Here is a 13,765-nt window from a genome sequence, read left to right as displayed (position 1 = left end):
GGTGCATTCACAGCTGGCAAGACAGATTTCTGTGACTTGATCTGAGTGGCCGAGGCAGACAGGAACGAACACACATGTCCCTGGTCTACAAAGCTAGGTCGTTTGAGCACAGCCACCATAGGTGTTAGCCAGAGCAATCTGTCCCCTGACACAAGAGCACTTGTCACCTGTGGCTGCTGCCTTGCCTTTTGTCTGCAGCATTGACAGTGACAGTCTGCTCGTGGCAGATTCAGCTCTAACTTGATAACTGTGTAAGTCCCCCACCTCATGCCTGATGTCCCCTGGGTGGGTCTGCCATATGGAACTTGGGAGCTGGGCATGCTGGGAGCTGAATGGCAGGGCATGCTGACAGCTGGTGGCCCCAGGCCTGGAATAAAGTGGGCCCCATCAGGCTATAAAGAAGGACAGTAGGGAACAAGTGTGTGTGAGGTGATGGACACCTGCATTTAGCCAGGACTTTGGGATACCCCAGGAAGGCAGTTGGCTAGAGTCTGTAATGGGCTCAGGGGTTAAGAAGGACCTGTGCTGGTGACTGGGCTTCCAAGATCAGAGTCCTAGCCTGAGGAATCTACAAGGGATGAGGGATTGGAAGTGTGGGTGTCAGGGTCCCAGTCTTAGGGCTGGAGCTCAGGGCTGGATTTCAGTGCTACAGGGGCCTGGCCAGGGCCTTCACTTGGCCTGGAGCACAGTGGGTACAGTAAGAGCTGAGGTGCACCCAGGCCTCAGCTAAGAGCAGCAAGCCCTGTGCCTACTCATGCCATTTGGGAGATGGAGCCCTCCCAAAGACACCACTGCTGGACACACAGGAAATGCATAGTTGGACCTCACTGCAGTGTCTTCTAGATTATGCATTGCTCTGTTTGTGTGTGGCAATGTGAGATGTGTGTATATGTGGTATAGTAAGTGTGAGTGGTAGCATGTGATGTATATTTAGTGTGTTGTGTGTACATGGCATGTATTTTGTTTTGGTGTTGTGTGGTATGTTATGTGTATCATATTGTGTGGTATGTATGTGTTGTGTGTGTATTTTTAAGAGCATGCTATATGTAGTAGTATGTTTTTTGTGTTTATATACATGTATTTTTAGTGTATATGTAATGTGTGGCTTATATGTATTTGTGTTGTGTTGTGTGTGTTGTGTGGTATGTGTTGCATATGTGTTATATGTTGTGTGTGTCATATTGTGCATAGTATGTATTTTGCATTGAGTATGGTGTGTGTGGTGTATCTATGTGTGCAGTGTGCATATTTAAGTGTGGTGTGGGATGTGTATGTGGTGTGTTGTGTTAGTGTTGTGTTTTGTATGTGTGTTTTATGTGATGCATCATGTATTATGTGTTACATTGTGTGTAGTATGTGTTGTGTTGTGCATGGCATGTGTGTGAGTGTGGTGTGTATATATATATATATATATATATATATACACCACACTCACATATATATATATGGCGTGTTGTAGAGGGCAGGGTATGTATATGTACATGTTTTTCACTCCCTTTATTTGTGAGGAGAATGAAGAAATACAAGCTATATTTGAGTCTCTGTGTTTAAACATCTAGTGGCTGAGTAAAAATATTTTACTGTTTGCTTTGAACTCTGTCAATGATCAGACATTGCTATAAAAATTGTTTGGATTGAATACCTACTGCTTTTTCTTATGCTTTCCTCAGTGGTGGCAAAGCCTGTTCGTAAGGAGCAGGGGCCCCAGATGCTTGGGTTTGAATGAATTGTGGCTCTCACAATACTTAGCTGTTCCATCTCATGCAAGCTAATTGACCTCTTTGTATCTCAGTGTGTTCATCTGTAAATTGGGTTTTATGATGGTATTTGCCTTATAGAGTTTCTGTGAAAATTAAATGAGTAATCACATATGAAGCTTTTTGTACTTCTGTGGGTACAGATTAAGCCTTCCATACCTGAAAGCTTCTGTAGCTGTCACATGCTTTCTGGTCTAAGGCCCAATGTTTCTACCTCAAATTCTGCCAGGTGCCACTTGTAATGGCTCCTTACTTCTGTTCCATGTTTTATCTTTTAAGCTTTCCTGTTTAGCTTCCTTATCCTTTTTGTCAACCAATCAATTGGAAAGTGTTCACTGAGATTTCCAGGGTCAACACCACGCTAGGAATGGTGGAAATTCATGAGAAATATGAGACTTGGTCAACATCTTGCAAAAAAACTTGTTTCATGAGAAGGTAAAATTTTGAACTGCAAAACAGTACATAGAATATGAAGAACATTCTGAGTTCTTGTGTTTCTAGGGGCTCAGGAAAGAGGTTCAATATGTGCTGGAGCAGAAACACTTCTGGTGAAGAGGAGAATTTCTTTGGAATTGGATGAGTGAGTATAATTTAACTGCTCAGAGAGAAAGAAGGAGAATTTCCCAGAGAGCAACACTGTTTGGTGTACTTCCCCTTACCAGGCGTGGAGACTGGTCAGGTTCTGCACATGATGCCAACACTTTTCCCAAAGTTATGCAAGCTCTATGTATTAGGCTCTCTTCAGAGAAGGAACTGATACCAATGACGGTTTATCACATGGTCCAATCGCTTACTATTTTACTTGGAAAAATATGCATTTTCACTGAAATAACAAATATTAATCTAATACTACTTTCTGATAAACCTGTGATATAACAATTGAAGAAAATATGGAATGACAAACCTAAGGATGATGAGGCATTATCGGCCCACCATGCTCACAATACGTGGCTCAAATTAGTCATCAAAGTGAAAATGTCAATGCCTCTTCAAGATTCTGTTTTTGAGTTTTTTAATTCTTTCATCCTTACTATCTTTTTAACTTCTCTAAGAACATTCCAACTTGGTTGTTGAAACTTTAGGCCTTCAATCCTGTGTACTGTCTTGTGGCAATGTGATCAAACCCTCAAGAACATATCTAAGCTAATTATCTTGTAAGGCACTGTATAAAAGAAGGGGAAGGGATTAGCCAGATAACATATATGTATAACCCATAAACATATATGTATACATATATGTATATGATGACATATATGTATAACCCATACACAATGTAGTATGGCCAGAGAGAAGGAGAGGCAGTGGCTGGGTGGAGGTAAGCAAAGGGAAGGGGAACAGTGGGACATCTATAATAGTGTCAACAATAAAAATAAAATTTAAAAAATAAACTAATTTTCTTGGCTGCTGAGTTTTGGAGTTGTTGTCTTTCTAATTAAGATTTCCTTTGGCAATGAATTTCTAATTAATTTATTCAATCATTTCATTTTTTAGTTTTGACTCTTCATACAATTTACTGGAGATAAAAGTGATCAAATCTTATTTTTTCATGCACATTAAAGAAATAAAATTAAGTGTCAGAAGAGTGAAGGGATTAAGCAAAGAAAAAAAGACAGTAAATAGTATGGTGATTGATAGAGGGAAGGGGGTGGGGGAGGCAGAAGAGGGTAAAGGGGGAATAAATGGTAACAGAAGGAGACTTGACTTGGGGTGGTGAACACACCATACAATATACAGATGACCTGAAACCTATATAATTTTATTAACTAATGTCACCCCAATAAATTAAATAAAAATGCAATTAAAGAAAATAGAATTTATTCTGTTATCTTATTTAGTTTCCTCACCAAGGAATGGTATATGTAAGAGTGTGTGTGTTTGTGTGTGTGTGAGAGAGAGAGAGAGAGAGAGAAAGAGAAAGGAAGAAAGGGAGTTGACATGGATTCTGGAAGACCCTCAGTGCTGAGCTTCACAGCTTGGGAGGCTTCATGGTCTAGGTGGGAATAGTACAGCCAAGCACTCAGCCTTCTGCTCCTCTGAGACACCATCATCATGGAACCTTAGAGCCCCAAGGTTTGAAAAATCAGGGTAACAGTTTTAAAATGACTGTATTCCTTTTTCTTTTTTTCAGTAGTGTGAGAAATAGCTTCCCATTATCATTCATTTTAGAACATTTTGGATATATTTATTGGAGTCTCTTTAGCCCCTATAAAAGCCTGGAGCACCCCTATTCCCTGGACGTGTCTAAGTGGACCCATTTACTTCCAGTCATGTTTGTCCCCTTCTCAGGCTACTTCACATCTTCCAGTGATGCTCATTTCTGGACTCTTGAATCAGGCCATTGCTCAAAATACTAGAGTATCTCAGCCTCACGAACACCATTGTCTCCTTCCCCCACACCCGTGTGCTAAGTGTTCAAGGAAAGATGCTATGATCCAGTTGACAGCTTCAACTGCTTCACTGTGGAATATTAGAGGTAAAAGACAGCACATTTGAGGTCAAACAGTGGGTGTCTGAAAAATGAAAAATCAGGTGCAATATTCCAGGCTCTGTTCATCTCTGGTTTTCTGAAAATTTGGCTGCCCTTGGCAGGCAGGGGTGTGAGCAGGATCTCTGCCAGTTGCTCTTGCTCCCATCTGCCAGCTTCTCTCTGTTTCTCCCAGATCCTGCCAAGTTGCTACTAGAAGGTCTAGCTGAGCTGAAGCTTGATTGAAATGAATTTTCTTTGGTAAAGTTTAGATGGCTACAGTGGTTCTTCCAACTCCTTTGGCAAAGATGAAACCACTGTATTATCAGTTATTATTTGTAGCTTTTTCTAATTAATTCTGTGACTTTGGACAAGTCCCTTTACCCTTTTGAGCCTCAGTTTACTTACCAATAAAATGAAGGATTTGAATGGGTCATCTTTAAATTCCCTCCTCACTTTAAAATGCTTTATTTTATTAAGCTGTTGCTATGTGCTTTTAGTAGTCGCACCCCATGATCTGAGAGCACTCTGAAGAACCCATTGGTATTGAAGCAGCTAGTTCATGTGACAACTTGGATTGGGTGTCAGCTTAATTAACTAAGGGCTTGAAGGATGTGTTGCAGCTGATCAAGGCTGGGCAGGTCCACTCTAGCTTCAGGGAGATGGAAGAAAATTCAGGGCGCCGTGGGGATGCTTGACATACCTTTGTTCATGGGTGGGAGAGCCACTCATGGTGCAAGCTGCATGTCCCTAGTGAGAAGCCCCTACTGTCTTAAGTACTAGAGGTGAACAAAGCCAGCAAAATGCCAGAAAATTATAAAACATAACAATTCTGCACATGCAAGCCCACTTCATGTTATGGGAACAGTTTATTGGACCCAGTCTCCAGACTATGAGAACACTGGTTATCAGGCCCCTCTGAGGCTATGGGAACACTAACTCCCTTGGTTACCCTGGCACCTGGGTGAGGAAGCCAGATTGCCTCCACTTACTCTACAAAGGAGTTACTGGTAAAAATCCTGTTCTTCAGTTCTGCTGGGCTCCATTGCTTTTTCCTTGGTGACCCTGAGTGCAAAACTGTCTATAGTTGGAAACTTTAAAAATTTTTTTCTAAATCATGATTTGCTGACATTCTTCCCTTTTATAGCAGCTGCAGTAGAGTTTTCCTGCAAAATCCTCAAAAATAGAGCTTAGCTGTTGAAGACTGCTTTTTGGATAGGAAGGGTGATGACAAAGCACAGGGTTGTCCCCAGATTAGGAAGTCATAAACTGGCAAAGGTAGCTATCTAGATGCAACGCCTGAAGTCACCACCCTTCTCACGAGCTAAGACAGGTTTTTCTGAATCAGTAGACTGTCCAGAGGTCAAGGCCGTGAACATAGGTAAAGTTACATTAAAAGACATGTGCTTGTGTGCACTGCCATCTGCCATTCAAAAATGTAAAGTTACATGTGCAATCTGTGCATTATTTGAACTTCAGGGGCAGGAAAAGTAGCAGATTCTACTTCTGTTGGAGGTGATGAGGGTGATCAGCCATCTTCCTTCCTAAGTTTTCTGAAGGAGATAAATAATCTCTTACTATCCCTTCCTTCCCTCCTGCTTTAAAGAGCTCTTGGTTTTGTGTTATAGGATTGAGTTGCATGCTTGTGCTCAACTCAGAGGCAATGAGTGGCATTTGAGAATGAAGTAAACTTTAGCCTAATCCAGTAAATCGGAAGGAAATCTCATTGTAGGTCTTTGTGACTTGATTTTGGACAAACCTTGGCTAGCTCTCCCAGGAGGCACTTAGCAGTGGCAGCTTTTCCCTTCAGAAGCACAAGAAGTCCTGCCCACACTGCTGTCTTGAAGGACTTGCCTGTATTTCTTTCATGTCCATTCAGGGTTGGCCAGCTTGGTAGAAAGCAGTTTTCCTTACTGTCCTGTGGTGAGTAACAACTGCACATCTCACCCATTGTGGGGGTGAAGAGGGAGAGCAGAAAATGGCCATGGATTTTGCTGTGGCATCTTGGGAATTTGTGCCTTCTGGTATGTGATTCTCTTGTTACACATTTTACCATCCAAGAGTGAAAACACATTGCAATAAGAAGTCTGAAATGAATGGTTCAAGCAGAGTGAAATGGGTGCAAGGACAAATAAAGCCTGTTATGGGGAGAGAAGCACATTGACACCTCGTCATGATTTGAAGAACTAAAGTAAAAACTTTGCAATCCTCCCTTCAACCTCCCAAAAGCTTTCAGCAATACCCCCAAACTTAAGCAATGTTTAATGGCTTGCAGACATAACATTTCTGACTGCAATTGCAGTGAAAGCTATTCCCTTGATTTATTTTTATTACCAGGAGTATAAAGCTTGGATAAGAAAGCATAGTCATGACACAGATATAAATAGTGAAATAGTGAATACTGGAATACTTAACTTCTCTACAGTCATTTGATGTTCTTATGGGAATATCTTGGTTGAGAAGCAAAATGTTCCTGGCATCATAAGAATGCAACCACTCCAGCACCAGACCCAGAGTCTTAAGCATTGTGGTGAATCCCTGCCTGGGGACTGCCAGCTCCATGCTTGTAGCCAAGCAGCAATTACTCTGAGTCAAGAAGACCACAGCACTTGGTCTGCCACTGGCTGAGTCTTATTGTGTGGGCTGTGATGTCCTATTCCATCTAAATAAAGTGTATTAGTATTATTTTCCTAATTTACAAAAAATTTACTTTTCGAAAGTAAGTTTTGAATAAAATTTTTACAAAAAAATTTATGCTCATACATTTTTTTCTTTTTGCTAATATTCTGAAAATGGTGCCAAAGTATTTGCTAAATAACTGTTGGGTTGTCATTTAATAGGCAGTCTTTCCACAGTTTGCAATAGTCAGCTCTGCATGTTCGTTTTTTAATAATGCAATACAAAATTTTCAATGTAGTTCTTCAAAGTTGAGAAAATTTTATTTCCTTTTCATGTTGTTCCACTAACTAACCACCAGCCACTGAGGGATTTAAAGTGTAGTTTAAATAGTTTTATCATGTTTATGTGTTATATGCAGTGATTTAAAGTAATTAACCCCAATGAAACACAAAAGTGCATAAATTAAAAAGAAATCTATGCTATTTTGAGTTTTCCAAGTCGCTACATATAGCCCATTACTTGGATTATTGATAATTGATTTGAGTCACTTCTCTACACATGAAAATGAATGCTTTCCTTATTTTTCTTCTATAAAATTAGGATAAAGTATGACATTAAGTAAATGAGAGAGGATTTCAGTCTTTAGAATAGGCTTAAAATGATCACAATGATAACTACTAATAATATATTTTTCATCAGAACTTAGTTCACTAAGAAACATTTATTTGGCGTTTTGGGATTTATGAACTTGAAATGACTTGGTGACTATAGGCATGTTTTTCATCTTAAAACTAAGAGAAGGAATTATACTGATAAGATGTGAAATATAGTAGAAATTGTGACTAGTTCATGTCCTTCTACATATAAGAAGACTGTATGTGAACCTGAGTAAGAGAGAAATATCAACTTCTCACATGGGTAGTTTTGCATAATCAGCTATTATCTGTGCTCTGTGGTACCTTATTTTTTAAGCCCACACACCGTATTTTGCAGTGTATAATGCATACCCATGTTTTTGGCCCAAACTTTCAGGAATAAAACTTTTGTTTTAATTTTTAATTCAATTATTTATTTATTTATTTATTTATATTTAGATACTTGTTCTTTTGTATTATAAAGAGATTTTAGCATTTATTTTTTAATATATTGTGGTATAAGAAATTTTATGTAATAAGTAATTATAAAACACAAGAACAGAAGATAAAGTATTTCAGGTACTACCCAAGTATAATGTGCATCCTTATTTTTCCCTAAAATATGTGGCCAAAAAATTGTGCACTATGCACAGCAAAATATGATATTTTAAATTTTTGCAAACTTCTTTCTGTGGTTCTTCTAGAATGATCTCCTCATTCACTCAGTGGGGCAAATGCTTGATAGATATACCTTTGAATAAGTCCCCAAAGACCTTTTGGAGGTTAAAAAAATATTAACTGGGTCTTAGAACAAGAAACCAGGTAAGATTGCACCTCTATCCAAATTCTAGTAGTTTGCATCTGGCAAAAGAGAAAGAATGCTGAAGGACAACGTATGATATTTAAGTTGGCTTTATCACATGGGCTATTTTTTTCTGCCATAAATACTCTGACCTTTGCATATCCCCTATCCAGGGAGCTCCATAGCTACATGTCTTTTCCGGGACACATCTGTTAGAATTACCATTCAGAGAACAGGCAAAGAGTGAAGGCTCATAAATTTAGATAAGCCCTTTCAAGTGGTTGCTGTCAGCCTCTCCTCAGACTAAGATTACTCACCACCCCCTGGGGACCTAGCTGCTTCCTCTGCTGCCTGCTGTGCAACATTTACTTTCTGTCCTGAGGACAGAGACAGAAATGTGGGCTGTGATCTATGAGTGTCTCTGGGTTTCCAACAAAAATTCCATGTGTGGTTATCTGTAAAACCAACACTATCTGTGGAGGTCAACAGAGTTGTAGAAATCTCTAATTATCATGTATTTAGAATGAATTTCTAAATAGCATTTTCTATTATTTAGCATTTCTGGATATTCCATGCAGAATTTATTTCTATTTGCCCACATTTGTTAAAGTGAAAAACAGGGAAATCTAAGCTTTTAATGTTTGGAAACAGTTCAGATTCTTTTGGTCAAGCTTGTAGACAAAAAATTCCAGGGACAGAAAGCTTTTGTGACATTGGACACTTAGAAACATATTTAGTGGAAATCCCTGATTATTCCTGTACTTAAGGGGACAGAGGCCAGTGAAGGCAACAAGGCCTATTGGAAATATTTGGTTGGCAATTGGGGTTTATAAATCCTGTTTTACAGTTTAGACCAGTGGTTCTCAAACTGGAGTGCATACAACATTAAAATTAGGAAATTGATTTAAAATGCACAGTCCTGTGCCCACCCTAGAAATCCTGAGTCCTGAGATCTGGGTGCAGCCTGGGATTCTGTACATTTGACCAATACTCCAGATGCTTCTGCATCAGGCCTTCTGAAGACCACCCTCTGAAAAACCGAGGTCTAGAGAACCATGTACCAAATATCTTGATATACAGCAGTGGCTCATGGTTCGGGAGTTTCCAGATTTTCTAGAACAGCTTTATATATTTATTGTTACCAAATCTTTGAGTCATATTGAATATGATATTCAAATTCTTCGCTCTTCCAACTTCTTAGAAATAAATAATATCAGTGCAATCTGAAGTGGGCTTATTCAAATGGAGGCTCAGTTGCTGCTTTTCTACTCTGTGGTGCTCCTGCCCTCTTCCTTTCCTGTCCTGCACCATCTCAAAGGGCTTCCTTCTGCTTTCCCCATTTCTCTGAAAAACTTGTTTTCAAATGTTCACTACTTAATACACTATTTTGTTTTATTTCTGCTGTGTGAGAACCATTGGCCTGGCATTGGGATAGATGTTTTACTATCTTCCAAACTGCTTCCCACAGCTACAATAAATGGTTTACCTTATTATCTCTAATTTCTAGAGCAAGAATTTAAGGCTTATGTACTCAGAGTAATAAAGCTGCTAAGCAGAAGAGTCAGAATTCTCAGCCAGGTCTTGAACTCCAAACCCCATGGCCTTTCTTTCTCACAAGAAAGGTCAAGTTAATATCCAGGGAGAGAATCACAGTGCCGAGAAACCTCTGACATTATCAAATCCAAGACTTTTACTCCAAATATAGGAAACTGAGGCACAGGTTGGTGAAGTTACTTTCTATTTCACATGAATTTTAAACATTATATTCAAAACCAAAGACTACATTTTACACAATATTGCTTGGTTGCCTTTTGAACACTTTAATTTTTTATAAATTAATAATAAAGTTGAGGATAAGTAACACCTTGTGTTTCCTTCCTTTCTTTAACTCTGTATACAAAGCCAAGGAGATAAGATATTTTGTGGATGGTAAATACTTTGTTTACTTTTAAGCATGTCAACAACTTTAACAAAAAAGAGAAATTGAAGGTATTTCTATAATGGTAGAGAGAGGGCTATATCAGATGGGAAGTTGTTTATTTCCAACAATTGTAAGGAGAAAATGTATCACTTTTCTGTCAAGAACTTAATTTTCCTCCTACATGTTTTATATTTCTTGTTGAAAATTTATTTTTTTCTGTATGAACCTGTGATTTCTATGAACCTGGTATGTCTGAAACCCAGTACATTTAGCTGTGTAGTTAGATACACTGTTTTAATGGTACTTTCATGTACATATACACACACATGGTTACTGGGGCCTACTTTTATTTTTCTGGGGCATGAAGCTCAAATCCTGGCAACTCTGATCTAAAGCCAGAGACTTTTCTGGGGTTAGGATGGGTCATCTGTTAAAAATGAAAAAAGAACACCCCAAAGCTGTTCAAGTCTCATTGCTCCTACAAAGTTCAGCCCATGTATTAGTGCTCTAAGGAAACAAAAGTACCTAGAGATGCTGGGGATTGAACCCAGGACCTCATACATGCGAAGCATGTGCTCTATCACTGAGCTACATTCCCAGCTTATATAAGTAGGGTTTTCCAAATGACTTTCTTGTAATAAAACATAAATTTACATTAAAAAAGTGATTCAACTAAAGGTATTAGGGAGTAAACTGCCTATTGCTAGCTTACTGGTCTTCTTGATGCTAAGATTTGTGGCACACTTTGTCCCAAACTGAGTTTATCTTGGCCTCTAGACTCAAACCTTTAATGGTCTTAATGGTCTCCTCAAGCTGATATGAATGCTCTGTTAAATTCCAGTCATGAGTCAAAGTGTGTGCATTTGTGCACATGTGTGCCTGTGTTTGCATGTGTTGTTTGTGTGTGTTGTGTGTGCATGCATGCACATCACTGAAGATAGTCAAAACTGCATAAAACTGACACTCCAAAAGTCAGGAACACTCTTCAAAATATGGCATCTCCTGGGGCATATTGCTGATCGCCTTTCAGTGTACATGTGGACTTGAATATGCTAGGTAGGCTGTGTTGGCTAGTGTTTGTAGGCTTGGCTCTAGAGCCAGACTGGCTGGAATTGAATACCTGCTGTAGTTGAGGTATAAGCTTGGGGAAATGGCTTAACTACTCACTTTCTCTTTTTCCACAGATGTAAAATGGGCATATTATGTTACCTATCCAACAGAATTATTGTGAAGACTAATTGAATTAATTAGTTAATAATGATCAGTACTTGGACCAGTGTGTGGCACACAGTAAGTGCTCAAAAATGTAAGCTAACAGTACTATTTTTTACTTAGAAATATCAGAGTTGATGTGGACAACCAGCCATTAAGAGATAAAAGGTAAACTACACCAGTAGAACGCCTGAGGGAAATGTCACATATTCTGTTAGGCAGGCATCATCCTGAGAGGTAATAGAAAGTGCAAATGTTGATAGAACTTCTCTAAGGGCAAAGCAAGAAGAGATGATGGCTTTATAACAAGGTGAAGTTGCCATCTGATAATGTACATTTTCGGCCTCGGTCACAAGCACTCTTCATTGACCAAGGGAGTGGGAGTCATGTGATATCAGTATGACAGCAAGGCACCAACATCATGTCTTCAAGGAGATGTGCTAAAGAGTGAGGGCCAGTACCCTATACACCTACAGGGCACATTGTTCCCATGTTCTTCTCATGGTCCCAAGTGGCCACATGAATGGTAATACTTGCTTCTCTTTTTGGAGTTAGTTTTGTATTTAAATCAATATCTCACAACAATTAACCATATTCAATATGTCACACTTTCTGAAGTAATCCCATTTAATTAAGCATGTCTATTCTATGGAAGATTAACTTTATTATTTTGCCAGGATGTCTTTGTTGTTTCTTCACTTTCCTACAAGTACATCTCTTTTTTCAAGTAACATATATATTTTTCAGCTTTGGAAGTTATCTAATTTCTAAGACTGTATTCCTGTGGGTATGCCACCCTGCTTGTGTCTTGAGGTGAAGTGAGCTGAGGCACCTGCTTCTTGTCCAGGTGCTTTGTTATGCTTTAGACTTTGCAACTTTCTTTTCATCCCACCTGATGTTACATTTTTCTCAACTTAGTGTCACTTGGGATCTTTAGTTTTTTTGGTTTTTTAAAATTTTTTATATTCCTTTTTAAAGATTTTTATTTATTTATTTTTAGAGACAGAAGGGAGGGAGAAAGAGAGAGAGAAACATCAATGTGTGGTTGCTGGGGGCCATGGCCTGCAACCCAGGCATGTGCCCTGACTGGGAACTGAACCTGCGATGCTTTGGTTCACAGCTCACACTCAATCCACTGAGCCACACCAGCCAGGGCAGGATCTTTAGTTTTTAAGTGAATGATATTTGTGGGTAGAATGGTTCATGATCACTATGGCAACAGTGGACTAATTTTAGTGCGTGATTGCTGCTTGTATAAACCTACAAGATCATACATGGTCTTCCACAATTTGGAATATATATTAAAAGGAAACAGTAAAAAACATTTCAAAATATTTTTTCATCACTTTCCTTTCAGATGGGGCCCGGCATTGTGCTTGAGGAAATTATGATAACATCTGCATTCTTGTCCCTTATCTTACTGAAATGTCTTACAAGTGTCTTACTAAATGTGCCAAGAATATGTGGGTTGTAATAAAAAAGTTTTAATGCTAGACAGAGCATTTTATTTTCTTTCTAAAATTATACAAGAAAAAGTTAACAGCATTTGAAAGTCATCAATAGATCCATAAGGATTTAGAAATTTTGCCTATTCGATGAGATAAGAAACCACAGCAAAGTGTTGGTTTTACTATCCTCACATCTTTTAGATACTCTTTTGTATTACTTTGAATATCACACTGATGACCAGTGCAGTGACTGGTGAACAGTGTTTTGACTTATTTGTTGATTAATTGATTATTAATCAGTTAATGCCTATAAATCCCCACTCTCTTGTCCCTCCTCATGGGTTATCCATCGAGGATTCACTCAGAGGTAAAAGGAGAGACAAGGTCTGACATTGAAGCAGCACAGGTAGAAAGGATGTAGGGCTAGAAGGACAACCTCAACCCAGGTGGATCTCCTGTGCACCCTTTCTATGTTATGAGGATTTAGTAATAGATACATATCCTCAAGGGTCTTTCTAAATCTTACTTTCAGTAGTCTCTTTTAATATTTCTGCCAGTAGTGAAGCCAGCACATGTTAAATATGATTGTGCTCACAATTAATTATTCTGAAGGCCTATTTTTAGCTTTTATTTTCTGCCTCTATTTTATGTCTGCTTTCTTTCTCTTTTTGACTCTTACTTTGATTTATATTATGAGGTTAGATTTTCTGAATCCTTTTAGGTTATTTTAAATCCTTTCTTGGACAAGGCAAGGAATAATTTAAAAGACATGTATCTATATATCAGATCACAGTGTCTTGAATGATTACCTAATCTCTCTGTACTTGAAAATCCTCTATTTCTTCTGTTTCTGAAGCTAATTTTATTTGTATAGTTACATGCTGTTGCTGTTGTAGGCATTTATATC

At 38.7% G+C, this 13,765-nt stretch overlaps 1 non-coding gene across 1 annotated transcript; it reads right to left on the bottom strand.

Annotated features, from left to right (window-relative positions):
* Positions 1–10,724: 10,724 nt before the first annotated feature.
* TRNAA-CGC lies at positions 10,725–10,796 on the bottom strand. Its single transcript has one exon. It is a non-coding gene; the product is annotated as a tRNA-Ala (tRNA).
* Positions 10,797–13,765: the final 2,969 nt, after the last annotated feature.

This window comes from Phyllostomus hastatus, unplaced genomic scaffold (assembly GCF_019186645.2).
Source record: "Phyllostomus hastatus isolate PE091 unplaced genomic scaffold, TTU_PhHast_1.1 phas_contig_65, whole genome shotgun sequence".
NCBI classification, from domain to species: domain Eukaryota; kingdom Metazoa; phylum Chordata; class Mammalia; order Chiroptera; family Phyllostomidae; genus Phyllostomus; species Phyllostomus hastatus.
This window is presented reverse-complemented; position numbering and strand designations above follow the sequence as displayed.